Here is a 21,215-nt window from a genome sequence, read left to right as displayed (position 1 = left end):
TGTTAGTTTTTAGCGATTTGACTACGAATTAATCATTTGTTAGGCAATTGCTTGTCATTTAAGGATGAAAATTTATCCTTGTTGGTCTTACATCGAATCTGTATCAGGTGGGTATCGAAAACCCCTTCTTCTTTGAATTTTATTCGTCAGAAAATGGGACCATTAACTCCACACGGCCTACCTCATAAAAATTGGAGGCACACGGGCTTGGCACACGAGCGTGTGCCTAGGCCATACGTGATTATATGTTATGCAGGGTTTACATGTACCAATAACATGGGCGTGTGTCTAGGTCGTGTAACTCACTGATTGCAAATTGGGATCATACGGGTAGGTGACACGGACGTGTGTCAGGTCGTGTGGGACACACGGGCAAGTACACGGGTGTGGGCTAGATCGTGTGGAGGCACACAAGCCAGTTATCCAGGCCGTGTGAAACTACACGGGTGTGTGGACCAATATTTGGAATTTTTCTCTTGTGCCACAAGCGTCGCTCAACACGAACGCAGGCCTACTGTAGGGTCCGTATGGTCTGAATTAGGCTATATAACTTGATATCTGATAATCTGATGATGAACAACATGTGATCTATACGTATGTCTACTATGTTTGAACCTAAGTATGTAAGATCTTCCAGAACATAATGTGTTATTGTTTAATATGTGCGAATTATCCAGGTACGATTTGTATTTTGTTAAGTATGTTGGTATGCCTTTATATGACTTTGTTGCTTAAGAACATGTGATATCCAAATATGTTGAATTGATTGGTACTGATTCTGATTTATAATCATGCATGTGACTTCATGGAAAATCTGATATTATTTGTTAAGTTTTGATAAACCTGCTTTATAATACATAGACTCACATGACTATTGACTTTGTTACTGTATGATAGCATGACTTACATACTTATCACTCTACTTCTGTATATATATGTCATGACATATTGCATAGGACTTAGGATGACGTGAAAGAAGGAAGTTTTTGGTAGCTTGATTATCTGCATTATCTAGTGGTTTATCCACGTTTCTATTTTGGTAGCTTGGCTGCAATATAGTGGCTTGACCACATGTATCCAATCTGGCAGTTTTAATTGCAAAATTCTGGTGGCACTATCACAGTTATCTGTTGGTATGATTTGGCTGGATGAGTTCTGGGGGGAACTTTATTAAGGTGTGTAGCGGAGTTGGGTAGGATGTTTTTTGATAAATCTGCATTCTGATCTGTTTTGAAAAATATCGCATCTGCATGAACATACATCCTCTGTGTAGTTTTGTTCAATTCTACTTTATTCCGTTCTGCTCTGTTCTGTTCTGTTCTGCTCTGTTTCGTTCTGCTCTGCTCTACTCTATTCTATTCATTTTTTCTTTGCTATGTTCTGTTCTGCTCTATTCTGTTCTGTCTTGTTCTGGTGGGTTTGTGTTGTTCTGTTATATTAGCTTGATGGCAACCTCCGTGAAACACTGGTCTGTTCCGTTCTAGTCTTATACTCGCTATTAAGTTCTTTGTGTTACTCTGATTAATATACTATGTTTTGTTAATTGTAATTGATGTTGCTTATACACTGGGCTTTATAGCTCACTTTTTGGTTTTATATTTGTGTGTTCAAGTAAGTCTCTGACTTAGGACCGAACAGCGTGTGGGAGCTCGGATTGTTTTGCAATAATGTAAAATTGCTTTTGATCTTTTGGGTTTGTAGTGTGTTTCTAAGCTCATCTTGGTTTTTGCTAAATTCGTCAGTAGTTGATAATTTTTAATGTGACACTACAAAACCACTCAAGTCGATAAAATGGATTTCGATTTTTAACGTTAAACTCTGAAAAGATTAAGGGAGTTTAGCGTGCTCTCTGATTAGAACTATTAGGATATTAAGGGAGTTTAGCATGCTCTCTGATTATTAGAACTATTAGGATATTAAGAGAGTTTAGCGTACTCTCTGATTATTAGCACATCGGTGCTCTCTGATTATTAGCACATTTATATTCTCTGTATAATACTTTAGTGCTTTCTGTTTAATAGTGCATAATAATGCACCTCTATATCAGTTCTGTATATCCTAAGTATTCTGTTTAATCTACTAGGCCTCTATTAAAAAAGAAATAATTTTCGTTACAACGTAAATGTTTACCTCTGATTCATGTTTGAAATATTGAATTAAAAATAAATTATGAAATTAAAGGATAGAGAATGAATACAAATACTAAGCTAGGCAAATATGTACAGAAGGGAATTATAGAATGATAGAGATGACTTTAAGAAAACTAAATGAAGAAAGGACTTCTGGATATGAAGAAAGAGAGGAAATAAGAACTCGATTAAGTAAAAAAGAAGAATATTATTGAAAAGGAAGTACAAAATGATATAAAAACTAGAAATGTTAGTGATAAGAATGGATAGAAAAGGATAATTGAAAGAATATAGAAATGATAAAGTTCATGATCAAAATAAAATAAGGAAATTTTGAGGACGAAATTTATTAATACCCAGAAAATTACTACAGTAAGAAAGTAAGATAATATCCTTGATATAGTAAAATAATGAAATAAAGTGATAAAAAGGGTAATATTGAGTTATGTCAACATTGGGAAGTATATTATGACATATTAATCCAAGAAAGGATTAAATTGCAAAAGTGAGAAAAGTTTTGTTGCCCAAGAGTAAATACTCAAAATTTGAGGGGTTAAAGTGTAAATATGAAAAATTTGAAGGACCAATAGTGTAAATATTTAAGGGTGGAATAATCTAGAAACTAAGGAAAATGGATGAATTAGGACCAAATTGAAAATGTGAAGAATTTTGAGGGACTAAATTGCAATTTTACCAAATTAAGTGATGACTCAAGGATGGAATTTCAAAAGATTATAAAGGGCAAAATGGTCAAATAGAGAGAGAATTCTAGAAGGTAATGATGATGTTTGTGATATTTTTTAATTAATTAATTAGATAAATATTATTTAATTAATATTTTATTAAGATTTTTAGTATTATTTTATTATTAAATGATTAATACAAAAGGGAGGAAAGATGATGAAAAATCATCATCTTTCCATGCAACCAACGTTAGAAGAGAAGAGAAGAAAGAAATTTTTGCTTTCTTTACAATTTGGTCATTTCACCAAAAATTCACTATTTTCACCTAGAAATCAAAAGAATTTCCATAGCTTCCAAGAGAGAAAAATAATAAGGAAACAATGGGGAGCTAGAATGTTGAGTTATATTCAAGAAATAGAAGCTGGAGGAGAGAGAAAATCAAGTTAAAGATTGAAATCAATAGCATAAGGTAAGAACATCAAGATTTCAATATATTTTTAAGTTTGTTATTGTTGAAAAAGTATGGAAATAATGTTATAGTAGAGTTTTCTTAAATAAAGTCTTATGTTCTTGATATATTCGTGAAGGGAAATAAGTGAAAATGATGGGAAATATTATAGAGAAAGGGAATAAGAGAGTTATAAATTTAGTAATCAACATCTAATTAGTTATAAACAGTTTTGGACAGCAGCAATAGGTTAACTTTGAAAAATCACCATAAATTGTGAAAATCTAATTAGAGGATGAAAAAAAATATGGAATTAAATCTTATTAAGTATAATTTCTCATAGAAGAAACGGTGTAAGTAATAGAACTGTAAATCATGAGATATAATAAATTTTGTGAGACAAGGTCAGAATGAATCTGGGTTCCCCTGTTCTGACTTTGAAAAATCATCAAAAATTTAATAAAAATAATTATAGGATTAAATTTATATGTTTAAAATCCTTAATTAGTATAGTTTCAATATAAACAAACGGAAACATCATCCAAAATCTGTACAAAGAGATAATTAATTTTTAGTGAAGAGGGGTCGGACCTGTCAAACAGTGAAACAGGGGAAACTTTAAAGAATAAACTGTACTTATTGGCTGAACCAAAAATTATAAAAATTTTATGGTAAGAATATTTATGAGTCTAGTTTCGTAGGAATTTATCGGATCATAATTCGGAGTTCCGTAGCTCAAGATATAAATAATTTAGTGACTATGACTCAAGTGGACAGCTTTGAATTAATATATAAATAAATGATGGAATTATAGATAATGTTACATATAAGCATATTATACATTAAGGATGTGGAATGGAGAGGAGGAAGAGGAAAATAAATGATTATTCAACTAGCATGAGTTTTCATTAAAAATGACCAATTTGCATGTTTTAGGTTCAAGGACTAAATTGAATAAAAGTAATATTTTAAGGGTAAATTGGTAAAAATGTCAAAAAGTGACCAAATTGCATGAAATGAATTGTTTTATTATTTAAATTAATAAATTGAATGAAATATTAATTTAGATCATGATTGGGTGGAAATTCGAGGAAAATAGAAAATTACCAAAATGTCCCTGAATTTTTGATATTTCTGCAATTTAGTTTGGTAAGTTCCTGTAACATGAATTATATTCTTAAATGCTTGAAATGTATGTTATTGATGTGAATATGATTTGAATGTTCATTGTATGAAAATTGATGAAACATTGATATATTTGATAAAAAGGGGAATAATGCATTGAATGGATGTATGAATGTTTATCACACTATCCATTAATTCTATCGGTAATTTTGGATGTTTTGATTATGGTTATAATGACATGTATGAGTTAAATTGGCCAACGTTGGCTCATTAATGTTTTGATTTTGATTGATTTTAAATATGAATGCTTGACGAAATGAAATGTCTGTAAATTAATTTCTAAACTCCGGTAATGCTCTATAACCCTATTCTGGAGATGGATACGGGTAAGGGGTGTTACAAAAGTCAACTGTGTTTTGTTCTCTGATAAAAAAATCACTCCATTCTCGGTGTCACGAACTTCACCACGTAATAAACAATAACATTAATTTGTCCACTTATTTTTAACCAAATAACCTAATCCACATGTTCAAAACAAAAACATTATGCAAGAAAATAATATTATAACTAAATATGAACAGCAAAAATCAATGTTTACTTTATGCAAATAGGGTGGCTCCAACTTATGCCTTTTGTGAGAACTTCTCTTCTTCTTATCATCTTATAATTTTCTTTGCTCGTAAATGGCTTATGCCACTCGATGCTGAAATAGGTTGCATTTATAGATTGGGGGTGGCTCGCAGTTCATTCTGAAAATTTTTCCTGCCTAGTGGAGGGTTGAAATTTGTAGAGAGAAAACGCTCCAAACAGAATGCACTGTCAGCAAAAGCACTGAAAGCGCGTCCTGCTTGGAACATTTTCTCTCTACAAATTTTGAACTACATCCTTTTTTCCAAGAAGCCCATCATATAGCTCAGGATTCTTGGGATATATTTTCTGAACCCATCTCGTCTAAAATAATGCACTGAGATGAATAATTTATTAAAAAGATGAAAAAAATTAATAACTAATATTTCATCCCAGCTGAGTACTCCGAGTTTTGATTATGAATCGAATTGCATTTATGATTGGTGTAAATATGATGTTTTTAAATTTTGAATTCAATAATTATTATTTAACATTTCAAAAAATTATAAATAAATAAATAATAAACTTCAAAAATGTAAACAAAAGTATAACAAAACCTTTAAAAAAATAAAACCTTACTTTAAAAAATAAAACCTTAAACCCCCAATAAAAAGGGGAAAACTCATCCACTTGGAAGCGTTTTCTTGAGAATCACCTGAAAACACTTCCAGCTGAAAGCGTTTTCGCAAAAATTGCCTATTCCCGTAATTTTTTCAAAAATCAACCCGTTCAAGTATTTTTTATTTTTCGACATTTTTGAGTAAATTAGTTGTGTTAACCCACTTGTAAAATGATAATTATGGACTCTTCCTCAAAAAATTTTGCTATTTGGGGATGGGGAAATAACATTAAAGACCCTCCGCATTTTGCCTATTTGCATAGTGAATCTTCTGTAAAGTAAAATATCAACTTTTAATTTTTTTTAAATAACTAAAGTGACTTAAATGCGAATTTCAAACCTCAACATTTAAAGCATCTTCAAAAATAGATAATAATTTTAAAATGGTAACAAAAAATCACCTTCATAATTATATTTTCCACTTTTTATTCAATGCATACAATTAACAGATTTTATTTTACTAATCTTTATAAAAATTCAATTGCTGATTATAATGCAAAAATATATTTTACTAAATATAAGTTAAATTTAGGGTCTGTTTGATTGTGGGAATTGATTTTCCGAAAATTTTTTTCCAACTTTTCCAGAGTTTGTTTGCCGAAAAACATTTTCCATTTGGAAAATGAACTCCAAAACACGGGAAAATGCCTTACCCTTTCAATTTCCGTAAGACATTTTCAAACCTCTCCTCTCTATTGATTTTCCAGTAACTCTCCTCCTTCATTCCTTCATTTCCGTTAGAAAACTTCCCTGAGATTATCGATTTTCCAGTAATCCTGTAACACCCCCTACCCGTATCTGTTGTCGGAATAGGGCATGAGGCATTACCGGAGTTTACTGAACATTTTCAATAATTCTGAGTCATTTATTATTCATATTTTGAAAATAATCATAACGTCCCTCTATTGGGCCCTCGAAGCTCAAAACATTCATTAGGAACCTACTGGGATTAAATCGGAATCATAGGGAATTTTTCGCAGAATTCTAAATATATATATAGATTTTCAATTTTTTTTATTTTCGAATTAGGTGCAGGATTCATACGGGCGTATCACATAACAAATCTTTTCATAAGAAATTACATAACTGAAACCTTTCCACTCTTTCATAAGCTCAATTTTATTTTCATCTAAGCACTTACCATTCCAATGCACCTTATAATTAAACATATTACCATTCAACAGTAATTTGGTACTTGCCTAAACTTCAAGCAACAACATTGGTTAGCGTACTCTAATATTGACAAACTTATTTTCTCGCCATGTCTCACTTAAATTTATTACTTGTCTTAATACACATAATTTTCCTTGTATCAACGTATCAAAGATAGTCTCATATTTACATGTCATGATACATATCATTTTCTTATTGTTTCTTCTTAAATATAAATCATTCAATTCATTATGACAATATTTCATGTACCATAATTTTCTATAAGTTCGGTGTATATTTATTCCAGTAGCAGTTCATAATCTTGAATATGCATAATTATCAGGCAAGTTTCATATACATGTATTTTCCATGTCATATTTCAGTATATCAAATAATTATCATTTCTATGTATTTCAAGTTTAATTTCATGATTTTAAGTACTTATCATTTTCTATTTTTATCCCGTTGAATTTCTCAAAATTTCGATGGATTTTTAGGGGTACACTTTAGTGTACAAATTCGGGTCCGTCAATTCATATTCATGTGCGCACATTTTCCAATTCAGAGAGCACACTCCCACGAACCTCATTTCTTACAGCGGGATTACCAGTCCAGGCTAAATCCCCTACAAGAGAGCACACTCCTGCGAACCTCATTTCTTACAGCGGGATTACCAGTCCAGGCTAAATCCCCTGTAATATAAACTCATAGAGTATTGTCGGGATTACCAGTCCAGGCTAAATCCCCTGCAATGACAATTACTCTAATGAGCTTGGATCTGAATTACCAGTCCAGGCTAAATTTAGACCCTAATTCGAATTACCCGTGTGGGCTAAATCCATTTTCCACATATTCTTCGGGAGGGCTATATCAAGATCACCCATCCGGGCTAGATCTTTTTCACACATATTCTTCGAGAGGGCTATATCAGGATAGGATCACCCATCTGGGCTAGATCCTTTTTACCGTCAATTCCTTTTCAGAAATCCATCGAATTTTCCTTCCATTCAACCGGAATTTCTTCCCCTTTTTATCAAATATATCAATGTTTCATCAATTTTCACACAATGAACGTTAAAATCATCTTCACGTCAGTAACATGCATTTCAAGCATTGAAGAATATAATTCAAGTTATACGAACTTACCTCGTTACTTGTTCGTGTTTACAATTTCACTATTTACTTGTAAATTTATTCAAAGTTGTCCATTTGAGTCATAGTCAAAATTATTTTTATCTTGAGCTACAGAACTCAAAATTAGGATCTTCTAATTTTCCCTAAAACTAGACTCACATATCTTCTTACCATAAAATTTTCAGAATTTTTTGTTTAGCCAATAAGTACAGTTTATTCTTTAAAGTCACATATGTTCTGCTGTCTGACAGTTCCGACCCTTCTTCACTAAAACTTAATTATCTCTTTGTACAGAATTTAGATGATGTTCCCGTTTGTTTCTATTGAAAATAGCCTCATTCAGGATTTTAAAAATATAAATTTAAGCCTCTAATTATTCTTATTCAATTTTTTATTATTTTCCAAAGTCAAAACAGGGGAACCCGAATTGATTCTGACATTGTCTCAAAAAATTTATTATATCTCATGATTTAAAATTCCATTACATACACCATTTCATCTATGAGAAACTAGACTTAATAAGATTTAATTTCATATTCTTTTCATTCTCTAATTCAATTCCCATAATTGTTTCAAAGTTAACCTACTGTTGCTGTCCAAAACTGTTGCTGTCCAAAACTATTTTAGTGCAAGATGTTTATTACCATGTTTATAACACCCTTATTTTCTTTCTTTACACTATTTCTCATCACTTTCTCTTATTTTCTCTTCACTAACATATCAAGAACATAGGACCATATATACGAAAACTTTACATTAACATCATTTTCATACTTTTTTCAATAATATTAAACTTAAAAATATATTAAAATCTTGATGTTCTTAGCTTGTCATATTGATTTCAATCTTTAACTTAATTTTCTCTCTCCTCCAGCTTCTATTTCTTGAATCTAACTTGATATTCTAGCTCCCCATAGTCTCCTTGTTATCTTTCTCTTTTGATGGATATGGAAATTCTTTTGATTTCTAGATGAAAATGGTAATTTTTTGGTGAAAGGACCAAATTATAAAGAAAATAAAGTTTCTTTCTCTCTTTTCTCTTCATACATTGGAATGCATGGGAGAAGATGATGAATTCTCTTCATCTTTCCTCCCTTTTATATTAATCATTTAATAATAAAATAATACTAAAAATCTTAATAAAATATTAATTAAATAATATTTATCTAATTAATTAATTAAAATATCACCAACATCATCATTTCCTTCTAGAATTCTCTCCCTCTAATTGACCATTTTGCCCTTATAATCTTTTGAAATTTCGTCTTTGAGTCATCACTTAATTTGATAAAATTGTAATCTAGTCCCTCAAAATTCTTCACCTTTTCAATTTGGTCCTAATTCATCCATTTTCCTTAGTTTCTAGATTATTCCACCCTTAAAATATTTACACTATTGATCCTTCAAATTTCTCATATTTACACTTTAACCCCTCAAATTTTCGGTATTTACTCTTGAGCAACAAAATTTTTCTCAGTTTTGCGATTTAATCCTTTCTTGAATTAATATGTCATAATATACTTTCCAATGTTGACATAACTCAAAATTACCCTTTTTATCACTTTATTTCCTTATTTTACTATATCAAGAATACCTACTCTCTTACTGTAATAATTTTCGGGATCACATATCAATTTAGACCTTTTAAATAAATTGAGTGCTCGAACGTCAAAATTTTCGAATGAAATTTTCACGAAATCATTCCGTGAAATTGTAGACCATAAAAATAAAATTTTTCTCGTCGAATTTGTGGTCTCAAAACCACTATTACGACTAGACCAAAAATTGGGTTGTTACAAATCCTCCACTCTCCTCCTTCATTCTTTCATTCCTTCATTCCTCTCTATCGATTATCGTTGTGGTTTTTCATTTCCTTGGTTCCCTCCTCTCCGTATCTGTCCAAATTGTCGATCCAAACGTTCTTAGTTTCCAACCACCATTTTTTTGCTATCTCCACTCCAATTTTCGTCAGATCTCTGGGAAATTTCAAGTAACCTTATCCCTTACATTATTTCATTTTTTATGGTTTTATTTTCAATTTTTATTTCTGGGAAATTTCAACCTGTAAAATGCGAACTTGTGTCTGGTTTCATTTCATAAGAAAATGTTAGTGCATTGTTCAGTAATAAGTTACATTGTTGACACTGATTAGTTTGTAAAAGGGTTTTAGGATTTTATGCACGAAAATTGGGTAATGCAAGGTGTTGATTTCATATCTTGCTATTCTCAAGCTTGTTTTACCTACCTGCAAATTGTATATTGATTTGCATTGTTATATGGCAAAACAGGTCTCTAGATGATGCCTTGAATTCATCCTAAACAGAGTAATAAGTCTCACAAGATTTTGTTCTAATTTGTAGGGTCTGCAAAGTTATTACTTCCCAATATATAGCTTCTCCTGTCATACAATAGAGATTAGTAGCTTAGATCCATGTCGAGTATTTTAAGTCAAAAACACAAATTGCCTTGTTTGATAGCAACTAGTTAGCAAGCAGGAAATAAAGGGGCCTGACTTCAAATTTAGGGTAATAAGTTAGCTAGTGAGTGTAAGTAAATTATGGGCTAAGGTCAGTGAAGGTATGTGTGCCTTTGTAGTAGCCATGCTCACCTTCACCTCTGATATACAAGTATTGATAATTCTAAGTATTGAGAATTCTAAGTAAACTTGTTTGTTTGAGTTAGAGTATTTTTCCAATGAAAAATTAGAGTTGAGGTAATTATTTAGTTAAGTATTGATATATTGTAATTTCAAAAATAAAAATCAATCCATTAATGATTTGTGTTTGTTTTTTATTGCTCCTAATGGTTCTAATTTCTTTCTATGCTTGACCTCCAGCTATACAGTTCTTGTTGTCCTAGCCTCTACCTCAGCATTCTTACTCTTGTTAGTGGCCTTGGTTGATATTTTCATAAGAGGTTGGTGTTGAGCGTCTTTGGAATGTCTTCTTTCTTGATTCTGGTCTGCCAATGGCATGGCATTTGTGGTTGTTATATGTTTGTGGTGTGCTTGATATATGATTTGGTATAATATGCATTTGTGGTTGTTATAATTCGGTTCAAGTGAATTAAGCATGGTTGTGGGATGTGTTTGGGTATGGTTTATTATTGATTTACATTTTTGTTGTAATTTGTTTACGTATTATTTGGGAAATGGCAGTGATGATCTGTTATATTTGGTTGATGGTAGGTAAATACATATGTTCCTATGTCATGAATTTTGGTAATTTTGGCATGATTTATAGCATATGGAATTGGCATGTGGACTGATTGGCTAAATTACATGAAAAAAATGATTAATGTTAGTCAAGTGAGCAATGTATGATTAATGTATGAATTGGCATATGTGCCTTTCTCTGGTTAGCACTTACTGAATTTGTTAGTACTTGTTAACACTTAATGATCTGTTAGTATTTGATGCTAGAGAAAAGGGGTGATGAATGTTCATTTTATATCTAGCATGTTTGACTACAAAGGAAGGTCCTTAAGTAACATCGATGCTTCTGTTTCATCAGAATGAGCTCTTTGGCTTGTGTTTGAAGGGTGAAACTGACATTTATGATTTTATAATAGATCTGGAATTTGAGTTTGCCATCCCCACATGGCTTTTGCCAAACTTCCTTTGTTCAATCCGTTTCAGTTTTTTGAGAAGGATTATCATTGAACATTTGAATGCTAAAGTTTGGTTTAAGCTAATTAATTATTTAATTGTTGAAGGCCATGTTGATGCATGAATAGAACACTTGTTTATTGTTTAGATATCATATGACATGTATTAATTAATTAATTAATTAAGGTTTAATATCATTGTTAATCATATGTTTTATGCACATTAAAAAGGTCTTAGATTGTTCTTTTCGTTGATATTTTATAAACAGTTAAATAACACTTTTCATAGAAAACCAAAAAGGTTGGTTTGAGTAAGTGGAGGCATTTGCTTCTTTCATGCTGAAAATGGAGCAAACAAAATCATGCTGGACATTTGATATTATAGTAATTAGGAGTGCACTTAAACATTATTTATTTTTTATAAAAATTAATCAATTTATAATTTAAAAAAATTATAAAAAAATTAGAAATAAATAAAAATTATAACATTGTCAATTTTTTTAAATTTCGAAATAAAAAAAGAAAACACACTTGATAGCAATTTATAATTTAATTTTTTATATTTTAAAAAAGAGGCATCACCATTTTTAATAATTTTTTTGCAATAAAAAATAATACTTAAATAATCAAATACTTTGCCAATGTACCAAATACTAACTCATATATATAATCAAATTTCTGTTAATGTATATTTTTTTATAAATAGTCAAATTTCTATTAATGTATATTTTTTATATGTTAAATATTAAAGTATTGCACCTAATAATATATTGATTTTTAAATGAATTCCATTCAAATTTCCCATTCAAATTCTTGATAAAATATATAATGAGGGATTAATTAATTAATTATACATGAAAGATAACCTAATAATATATAACAAAATCTTGCACCAATCAAACTCATGATTAAGTGAATTCCGTTCCAAATTTCCCAAATTTATTTATAAGCCCTAAACCTATCATGATTCAACACATTAGTTGCAAATCTTTCACAATTTCCTACAAGAAAAATCATTTGTCATGCTTTCATTTTCATATGCTTATCAAATATAAGTATTGTATTAACCAAATCATTTATTGAAGTATTGTATTAACTATGATCAATATATTTTAAGTGGTACTTTCAAAGCAGCTTTAATTTCTCAAGAAATTATTATGCAATTATAATTAGTTTGATATGTATGTATGCACTTTTAGTCATTGTAACTTTATGTGACCTTATGAAAATCTTGCATCTTTCTTTTAGTCATCATATATTTGTGTGACATTATTTTGTGTAGATGGATCGTAATCAACATCAAAATGCAATTGTCGGAGTCGTGGCTTTAGTTTTAGCTTTTGGGGCTCTTTGGATTAAAAAATTAGAAACTAGGAAGGAAATTGCTTCTCGCCCTCATGTGAATCGAGATTATGAAAGAGAAAATTATATTAATAGTATTTTATATAGTGGTGACCAGCATTGTATTGATGTGATAGGGATGAGACCGATCGTCTTTTTTAATTTATGTGATATTCTTAGTAGGAATAATTTGTTACAACCATCTAAATCTGTCAATATTTGGGAGCAAGTAGTTATATTTTTACATATAATTGGTCATAATGTAAGATTTTGAGTGATTGGATCTAGATATTATAGATCAACTGAGACAGTTCACCGTTACTTTAGGGTTGTATTGAGAGCTATTTTGAAATTGTATAGACTAGTTATTAGATTACCTAATGAGTCAACTCCTAGTGAAATTAGAAACAATCCAAGGTTTTATCCTTATTTTAAAGATTGTATTGGAGCATTAGATGGAACTCATATTCGTGCATCCGCTCCACTTAGCATTCAAGGAAGATTTCGTAGCCGTAAAGGGGGGACGACACAAAATGTATTGGCTGCCATTACATTTGATTTGAAATTTTCCTATGTTCTAGCTGGTTGGGAAGGTAGTGCACATGATTATCGTATTTTAAGTGATGCACTTTCACGTCCAGGAGGATTAAGAATTCCGGAAGGTAATATTTATCATTAAATAGCAAATAGTTCTAGTAAGCTTATAATTTATTAGTATTAATTATGTATTGTAAAATTGTAGGTAAATATTATCTTGCTGATGCTGGATATGACATCCGAAATGGATATATTACCCCATATCGTGGTGTCCGATATCATTTAAAAGAGTTTAGTGCTGAAGGGCCTGAAAATGCAAAGGAACTCTTTAATCTTCGTCATTCATCATTACGAATCACTGTTGAACGTGTTTTTGGGATTTTGAAGAAACGGTTTCGTGTATTAGATGCTTAACCATTTTGGAATTTTCAAACTCAAGTAGATATAGTTTTGGCTTGTTGTATCATTCATAATCATATAATGGGAGTTGATCCTAGTGATTTACTTAATCAAGGATTATACAAGGCGTCTGAGTCTGATTTGATAATACCAACTCACATGGAGCGAGAAGAAAGAGAAGAATCAAGAGAATGGTCTGCTAAGAGAGATGAAATTGCACAAACTATGTGGACTGATTATATGGCTAGAAATATTAGGTAGGTTTAGGGCTTAGGGTTATTGTTTCTATGTTATGTATGTTTTAGTATTAAAATTGTTTTTTTTTTGTTAATGTTGGTTGGATAATGATATTGAAATTTTAGTTTGTTGGTTTTTGATATTATGTCTTGAATTTGTTAGATATTGATTATGCTTTAAGCTTGTTGGATATTGAATTTTTTATTATGTTTTAAGTTTGTTGGGTATTGAATTTGTTATTATGTTTTAAGCTTGTTGGATATTGAAATGATTGACAATGACAATTATTTAATGTAGAATGGGTAAGGGAAACAAATAAGGGACCTCCAAGCAATTCAGGTGGACAAAACCGATGAAACATGTTTTCCTTAAAATTCTAGCAGAGGAGTCCCGAAAAAGAAATAAGCCTTCTAATACTTTCAAAGCAGTTTCTATTAATCGAGTTGTCGATGCTATTTCTGAAAGATTCCAATCCAATGCAATGCGAAGCATGTGGAAAATCATTTAAGGACTATAAAAAACCAGTGGCAGATTATATGCAAAATTCGAGTTGAAAGTGGTTTTGGATGGGATGATAACATGAAAATGATCACATGTGATAGAGCGACATATGATGCAGTAGTGATGGTAATATATGTATATATATGTTAAGTATATTTCAATTGTTTTTTACTTGTTATTCTAATTGTGTATAATATCTAACAGGCACACAAGAAGTATGAACCATTTTTTGAATAAAAGCATTGATCATTATGATGAAATGGCTTTGGTTGTTGGCAAAGATATGGCAATAGGGAGTTTTGCCAGAACATTTGCTGACACAGATTTGGATAATGGTAATGAAGATTTAGTGCCTGTAGACTGGGACAATGAAGAGGCTGAAGAGGTAAGAACAAATGTATCTTCATCTGGCACATCCAAACGTAAAAGAAAAAGTGTTCAAGAAATTGTCATTGATGAACAAATTAAATTTGTGGGTGAACAACTTGGCAAAATTGCTAATGCTTTGGAACAATTTACTGCGGAAAAGACACCACAACTTTACGAACAAGTGATGTCGATGGAGGAAGAAGGGTTTGATGATGACTTCTTGTGTTCTGTGTTTGATTATCTAGTAAGTCATGAATCCGAGGCCAAAGCTTTTTTAGTTAAAAGTAAGAAGCATAAAAAAATTGGCTTCAAAAATTTTCTCAAGGTTGAAGATATTGATACTTTTATGTGGTGTAATATTAGTTATGCACTTGGACAATGTTGTTACTATGTGGTGTACTACTAATTATGCATTTGGATAATATTATTAATTTCTATTATTCATTGTGGTTTCAAAGCTAATTTATAATTATTCAATCCTTGTTTTTTATTTTTTTAACACAATTACAAATAATTTATTTGATATTGGTTGTTTTCAATTTATGACGGTTAATATTGTAGCTTAATAATTGAGTATTATTATATATTTAATTTTATTTATTTAATTATAAATAAATCATTACAATATATGTAAAAATAATTTAAAATATAAAAATTTATTAATATATATTAATATATGTAAAAACAACTTTTCTGGAAAATATTTTCAAGAAATCTGCCAAACAGCAGAAAATATTTTACACAGATTCATCCAAACACCAGAAAATATTTTCAGTAAATCATTTTCCAGAAAAATAAATCATTTTACGAAAAACATTTTACTGACAAACAAACAGACCCTTACACCATGTTTGGTTGGGTGTATTGGCATAGCCAATACACCCCTAATCGGTGGGCGTAAATACACCCCTAATCGGTGGGCCCCACTTATTACGCCTCTAATCCGTTGTTTGCCAATACACCCCTAATCGGTGGGCGTAAATACACCCCTAATCGGTGGGCCCCACTTATTACGCCTCTAATCCGTTGTTTGGTTCAATGTATTGCTATTACGGGGTTAAACCATTACTAACCTAATCGGTGAAATCCACTGATTTCTAATCCCTCCCTTTTGCTCAGTTTAGATGCTGCTTCAGTTTACCCTTCCTGTTTTACCCTCCCAGTCTTCTTCTTTTCAGCTCCCTCTCTGAACAAGTCTTTAACACCCATTTCCCGTTTCCCCTCTTCCCCAAATCAGAATCCCTAACCCCATGCCCGACTGCCCTCCTCCCTTTTTTCCTCAATTCGAAAATCAACCTTCACCTCCAGCACCAATCCACCTCCACCGATCCACCTCCGGTCCTTCACGGCTCCACCCATCTCCAGAATCAGAGGTTAGAGCGAAGCTACAAACGTCTTCTACCTTTGAATTTCAAAGGTATATTAACAATGTTTTTTCTGCTGGAAGCATTCTGTGTGCCAATGCCTTAAGAACAAAAAAACACTCTATATCTTTCGTTGTTTTTCTGATTTATTTTTGTTGGGTCTCATTCAACAGCCTATATCAGTTACAGATGAAGAAATTACCAAAATGGTATTGTTTCCAACGATTAAAGAGGCATGTCGTGTTTTGGATGAGGGTGTCGTTGCTCGAGCATCAGACCTTGATGTTGCATCTGTACTCGGAATGAGCTTTCCATCCTACTGGTAACTACTTCGCCACCAATTTTTGTCTCTGCAACTTGAACTCAAGAATAGTCTCTAAAGTTTGGAGAATTTAATGGTTCCATTGTTAACTACTATATGATCTGCTATTAAGAATCAGTATTTGCTAATAGATTGCCTGCCAAATTCAGTCACTATTTGCTATAAGAAAATGAATTTGGTTTCTTGCACTCTCTATGTTATAGTTAGTTACATGATCTCTTATTTTCACCATGTCTTATAAAACAATAGCTTTGGTTGCAGTGGTGGTATCATGTTCTGGGCAGATACAGTTGGGTCGAAGCATATCTATTTGAGCCTCAAGAAATGGTCAGAAAGGTAAGGTAGCTACTTTAAACCATCGAGATATTTGGAAGAAAGAGCCATGAAAGGCATGCCACTGGTAAGAACTAAGAACTCTTATCCTTATTTTAAAGCTTGTTTGAATGGTTCAACAATGTAATTGCACTCATAATGCACATTAAGTTTCAACTCAATCCAATGTTTATATCATATTGATAAAAAATATGGATCGATCTGCATGATTTGCATGAATAGAGTATGGAATATAACTGTCAGATTAAATACACAAATCGTGAAGAAAAAATTACAAAAGCATCAAATTAAATTAGTTTTATACTAATGTGATATCTACATTCCAACTCTTTTTTTTCTTTTGCAGAGTGTTGCTTAGTTTATTTTGTAAGGCTATATATATAGCTAAGAATGTTTCAATTTCTATGCATCAAATTTCTCCCATACTTCAATTTTTATAAGCTTTCTTGTATTTAAAGCATTTTGGTATGAAGAGGGTTGTTTTGCTTTCTTTTATTCCAAATGTCATACCAAAATATGACAATAACAATGATTCTGAGTGATTTGTAGTCAAAACAGAGGGTTCTTTTGCTTGTTGAAATTTGATGGACATTACCTTTAGGTGATGCTCACGGTGAAGAATGAAATTCATGTAGCAACAAAAGGTGTGGTTATGATAAAAGCACAAAAGAACATCACTGATCAGAAGCTAAAAGACTTAAAAGCAAAGAAAATTTCCCAATGTTTAGATTATGCTTATATCTGTATGGAAATTGTTTGGTCAAGTGAATGAGACTGTCGTTATACATTGCGGTTTTTATAGTGAAAATGGTGGTTTTAAAATATCTGATGAAGACAAAAGTTATATGCAAAGTTGCAAAGTTGCGGTTTCTACTTGTGCGTTTGGTGGTGGAGATGATCTTTATCAACCTATAGGAATGTCAGAGGCATCACTTAAAAATGTGAGATCGTAAATAATGCTGAAGACTTACTTTCGGGATTAGATGTTCAAGATTTTGAATCTTTGCTTAACTTGTGCTCTTTGTTGATGTAGGTTTGCTATGTTCAAGATTTTCTGCTTCTACAGAATGGAAGAATCGATTATGGTGAATTTGTTGCCATGGTACTAATTTTCAGTTTGTTGGCAGATTGTGCAGCAGATCCAGAATATGATGACTCATGACAAAAGCGATCGGGAAACGGTTTTGGTTTGTCGCATGCTCCAGGACGGGTTACTTGATGTTGTTTGTTTGAAGCATTAGAGAGATGCTGTTAGTTTATGGAATGCCATAGGTTTTGTAAAACTTTGAGGAGTGTGGAAGTGTTAAAGTTATTCAAAATTAACAAGCTCACTATAAAGCAGCAAATTTATATTAGATTCCCATAATATACTTGCTGCATAAATGCCTTTGATTTTCATAAGTTCATATTTAAAGTTGGAATTTATAAATGTTTCAATGAGTATATGCTGCCACAGTTTATAGGATCTTAGAGAAATGTAATTTTCACTAACACAAATTACTCTTCTTTGCGGCTTAATTTGACTTTTAACACTAAGTAATCTGCCACTAAATTTATTTCTTTTTACAAAATATTTAGAAAAAATATTAAATTATATTTAGAAAAATTATATTTAATAATAATTATTTTAAATTATATTTTATAGTATTATATATTATGATTTTAGTAAATTCATATAAGAATATTTAATATTAAGAATTTTATTAAATTATATATTTTTATTAAATTGTATTTAATAGTAATTATGTTAAAATATATTTTATACGATTATATATTATAATTTTAGTAAATTCATATAAGAATACTTAATATTAAGAATTTTATTAAATCATATATTTTAATTAAAATATATTTAATAATAATTATTTCAAATTATATTTTATAGTATCATATATTATAATTTTAGTAAATTCATATAAGAATATTGATTATTAAGAATTTTATTAAATCATATATTTTAATTAAAATATATTTAATAATAATTATGTTAAATTATATTTTATAGTATCATATATTATGATTTGAGTAAATTCATATAAGAATATTGATTATTAAGAATTTTATTAAATTATATATTTTAATTAAAATATATTTAATAATAATTATGTTAAAATATAATTAAATTATTTATTATTGATATTAATAATCTTATTAAAATTTAATAACAATAACAATAATCATTTACCTAAACAAATTTCTGCTAAGGGTATTCTAGTCATTTTAGTTTTTTTCCTTATGCTATTACACCTCCATTCCATTCAACCAAACACAAGAATACAATTACGCCTCTATTCCATTACATTCAACCAAACAATTGATTTACTATTACGCCTCTATTCCAATACAGTGAACCAAACGTGCCCTTAGTAATTTCTCATCCTTGCTTTTAATATTTCTCATTTTTCCCTAATATGTCATACTAATGATGGATTTCAAATTTGTTATCTAATTTAACCACTTCAAAATAATTATCATTTATTATTGCATCCTCAAACATTCATTAGTCTTTTGTATGAATTATTATTTACTTAATATTATGATTTATATCCTTGTTTCGTTTTTTAAATCTCAGCAACAACGATGTATAATAGTTTTGAGGAATTAGAATTGCATCATTTGGCATTTCAATGTTAGTTTAGTAATAATATAAAAAACAATTATATAATATATTTTAGGTTTAAAAGTCTAAAAATTCCTCAAATTAAAAAAAAAGTAATTAAGCTTTTTTTTTACACTCAATTGAGCACTTAACTTTCAAATTGCATAAAAAAGACCGTCAAACTTCTTCAAATAAAAGCAATTAAGCCCCTGTATTCTTTTTCACTCAATTGGGTACTTAAATTTTTAAAATGTATCAAAAAGAGCATCAAAAATTTTCATAAAAACAATTAAGCCCCTGCTCTTATTAAAAATTAGAAAACAAAAATTATAAATAATTATTACATTTTGGAAAATTTATTTAATTTTAATAAAAATTTAAAATTTAAAATTTATTAAAAAATATTTTTTTATAAAAGTTGTAAACTTTTATAAAAATCATAAAAAAATTAAAGACCCGTAGTTTTTTTCAATTAAAGTCATCATGTGTCGCAACACAAGATAACATGTAGCGAAAAATGAAAAAAAATAAAAGTTATAGAAAAATTATAAAATGCTTCTTTTGGTATGATAATTTTTATAAACTTTTTTTAAGAAATTTATATTTCTTTACATTTTGTATGATTTTCTTACGATTTTATAAAATTTTGCAATTTTTTTATATTTTTTAAATTTTTAATATTTTTTAACATTTTTCCTAATTTTGAATAAATTTTTAATATTTGAATTTTTTAATTAAAATTTAATAATATTTATAGATTTTATTTATTTTAATTTTTTTTCTAATTTTTCATAAAAAAAGGGCTTAATTGTTTTTTTAAAAAGGTTTGAGGGTCTTTTTTTATGCATTTTGAAAGTTCAAATACCCAATTGAGTGCAAAAAAATAGGGGCTTAATTGTTTTTTTTGAAAAGGTTTGAAATTTTTTTGATGCATTTTGAAAGTTCAAATATCCAAATGAGTAAAAAAAAAGACTTGATTATTTTTTTTTGAAAAAATTTGAGGACTTTTTGGACCATTAAGCTTATATTTTAAAATTTAAGTACAATTGACCTCCATTGCACGAGAAAAAACTATTTTTTATATATATTTTTAAAGAATTAATACAAATAAGGGTATTTTAATAATTTGTAATTTTCAAATGCAAAAGTCAGATATTATTCATTGTTTTTATTATAAAAAAACATTTGGTTGTAACTCTTATTTTAAATTAGTCTCCAAATTTTAAAACATTTTAATTACACATTCTCAAACAATTGAGATTATACCAATTAGGTTATATTGTTACTAAAATCGTAAATTTAATTAGTAAATGATCTATAAAAATTTAAAGGAAAATTGTATTAAAAATAAATATAGTAAAAATATTGATTTTAAGATTTTCAAAGCTTTTGTGGTTGACTTTTTTATATCTTTAAAAAATATGCAACAGTTTTTTTAAATTTTTTTATTTTAAATTATGTTAAATAATATTTAAAAGTAATAAATCAAAGGTGGAAGCAGTCAATCTTGTGAGAGGTATATATGGCTGTAGATTCCGTGTTTCTGATAAGAACAACGCAATTTCACACAGACCTGTAACCAACTCATATTCACCACGTGGTGCCCAACTATTGGTAATATTTTCGTAAATGGTTTTACCCTTTTGCCCTGTCCTTCCATTACCTAATTTTCTGCAAAAATATTCCCAC

General features: G+C 29.8%; 1 long non-coding RNA gene across 1 annotated transcript; it reads left to right on the top strand.

Annotated features, from left to right (window-relative positions):
• The first annotated feature begins 16,502 nt into the window (after positions 1-16,502).
• On the top strand, positions 16,503-18,293 carry LOC121223824 (uncharacterized). Its single transcript, XR_005921258.1, has 3 exons — positions 16,503-16,594; positions 16,856-17,868; positions 17,961-18,293. It is a non-coding gene; the product is annotated as an uncharacterized lncRNA (long non-coding RNA).
• Positions 18,294-21,215: the final 2,922 nt, after the last annotated feature.

This window comes from Gossypium hirsutum, chromosome D11 (genome assembly GCF_007990345.1).
Source record: "Gossypium hirsutum isolate 1008001.06 chromosome D11, Gossypium_hirsutum_v2.1, whole genome shotgun sequence".
NCBI lineage: Eukaryota > Viridiplantae > Streptophyta > Magnoliopsida > Malvales > Malvaceae > Gossypium > Gossypium hirsutum.
This window is presented reverse-complemented; position numbering and strand designations above follow the sequence as displayed.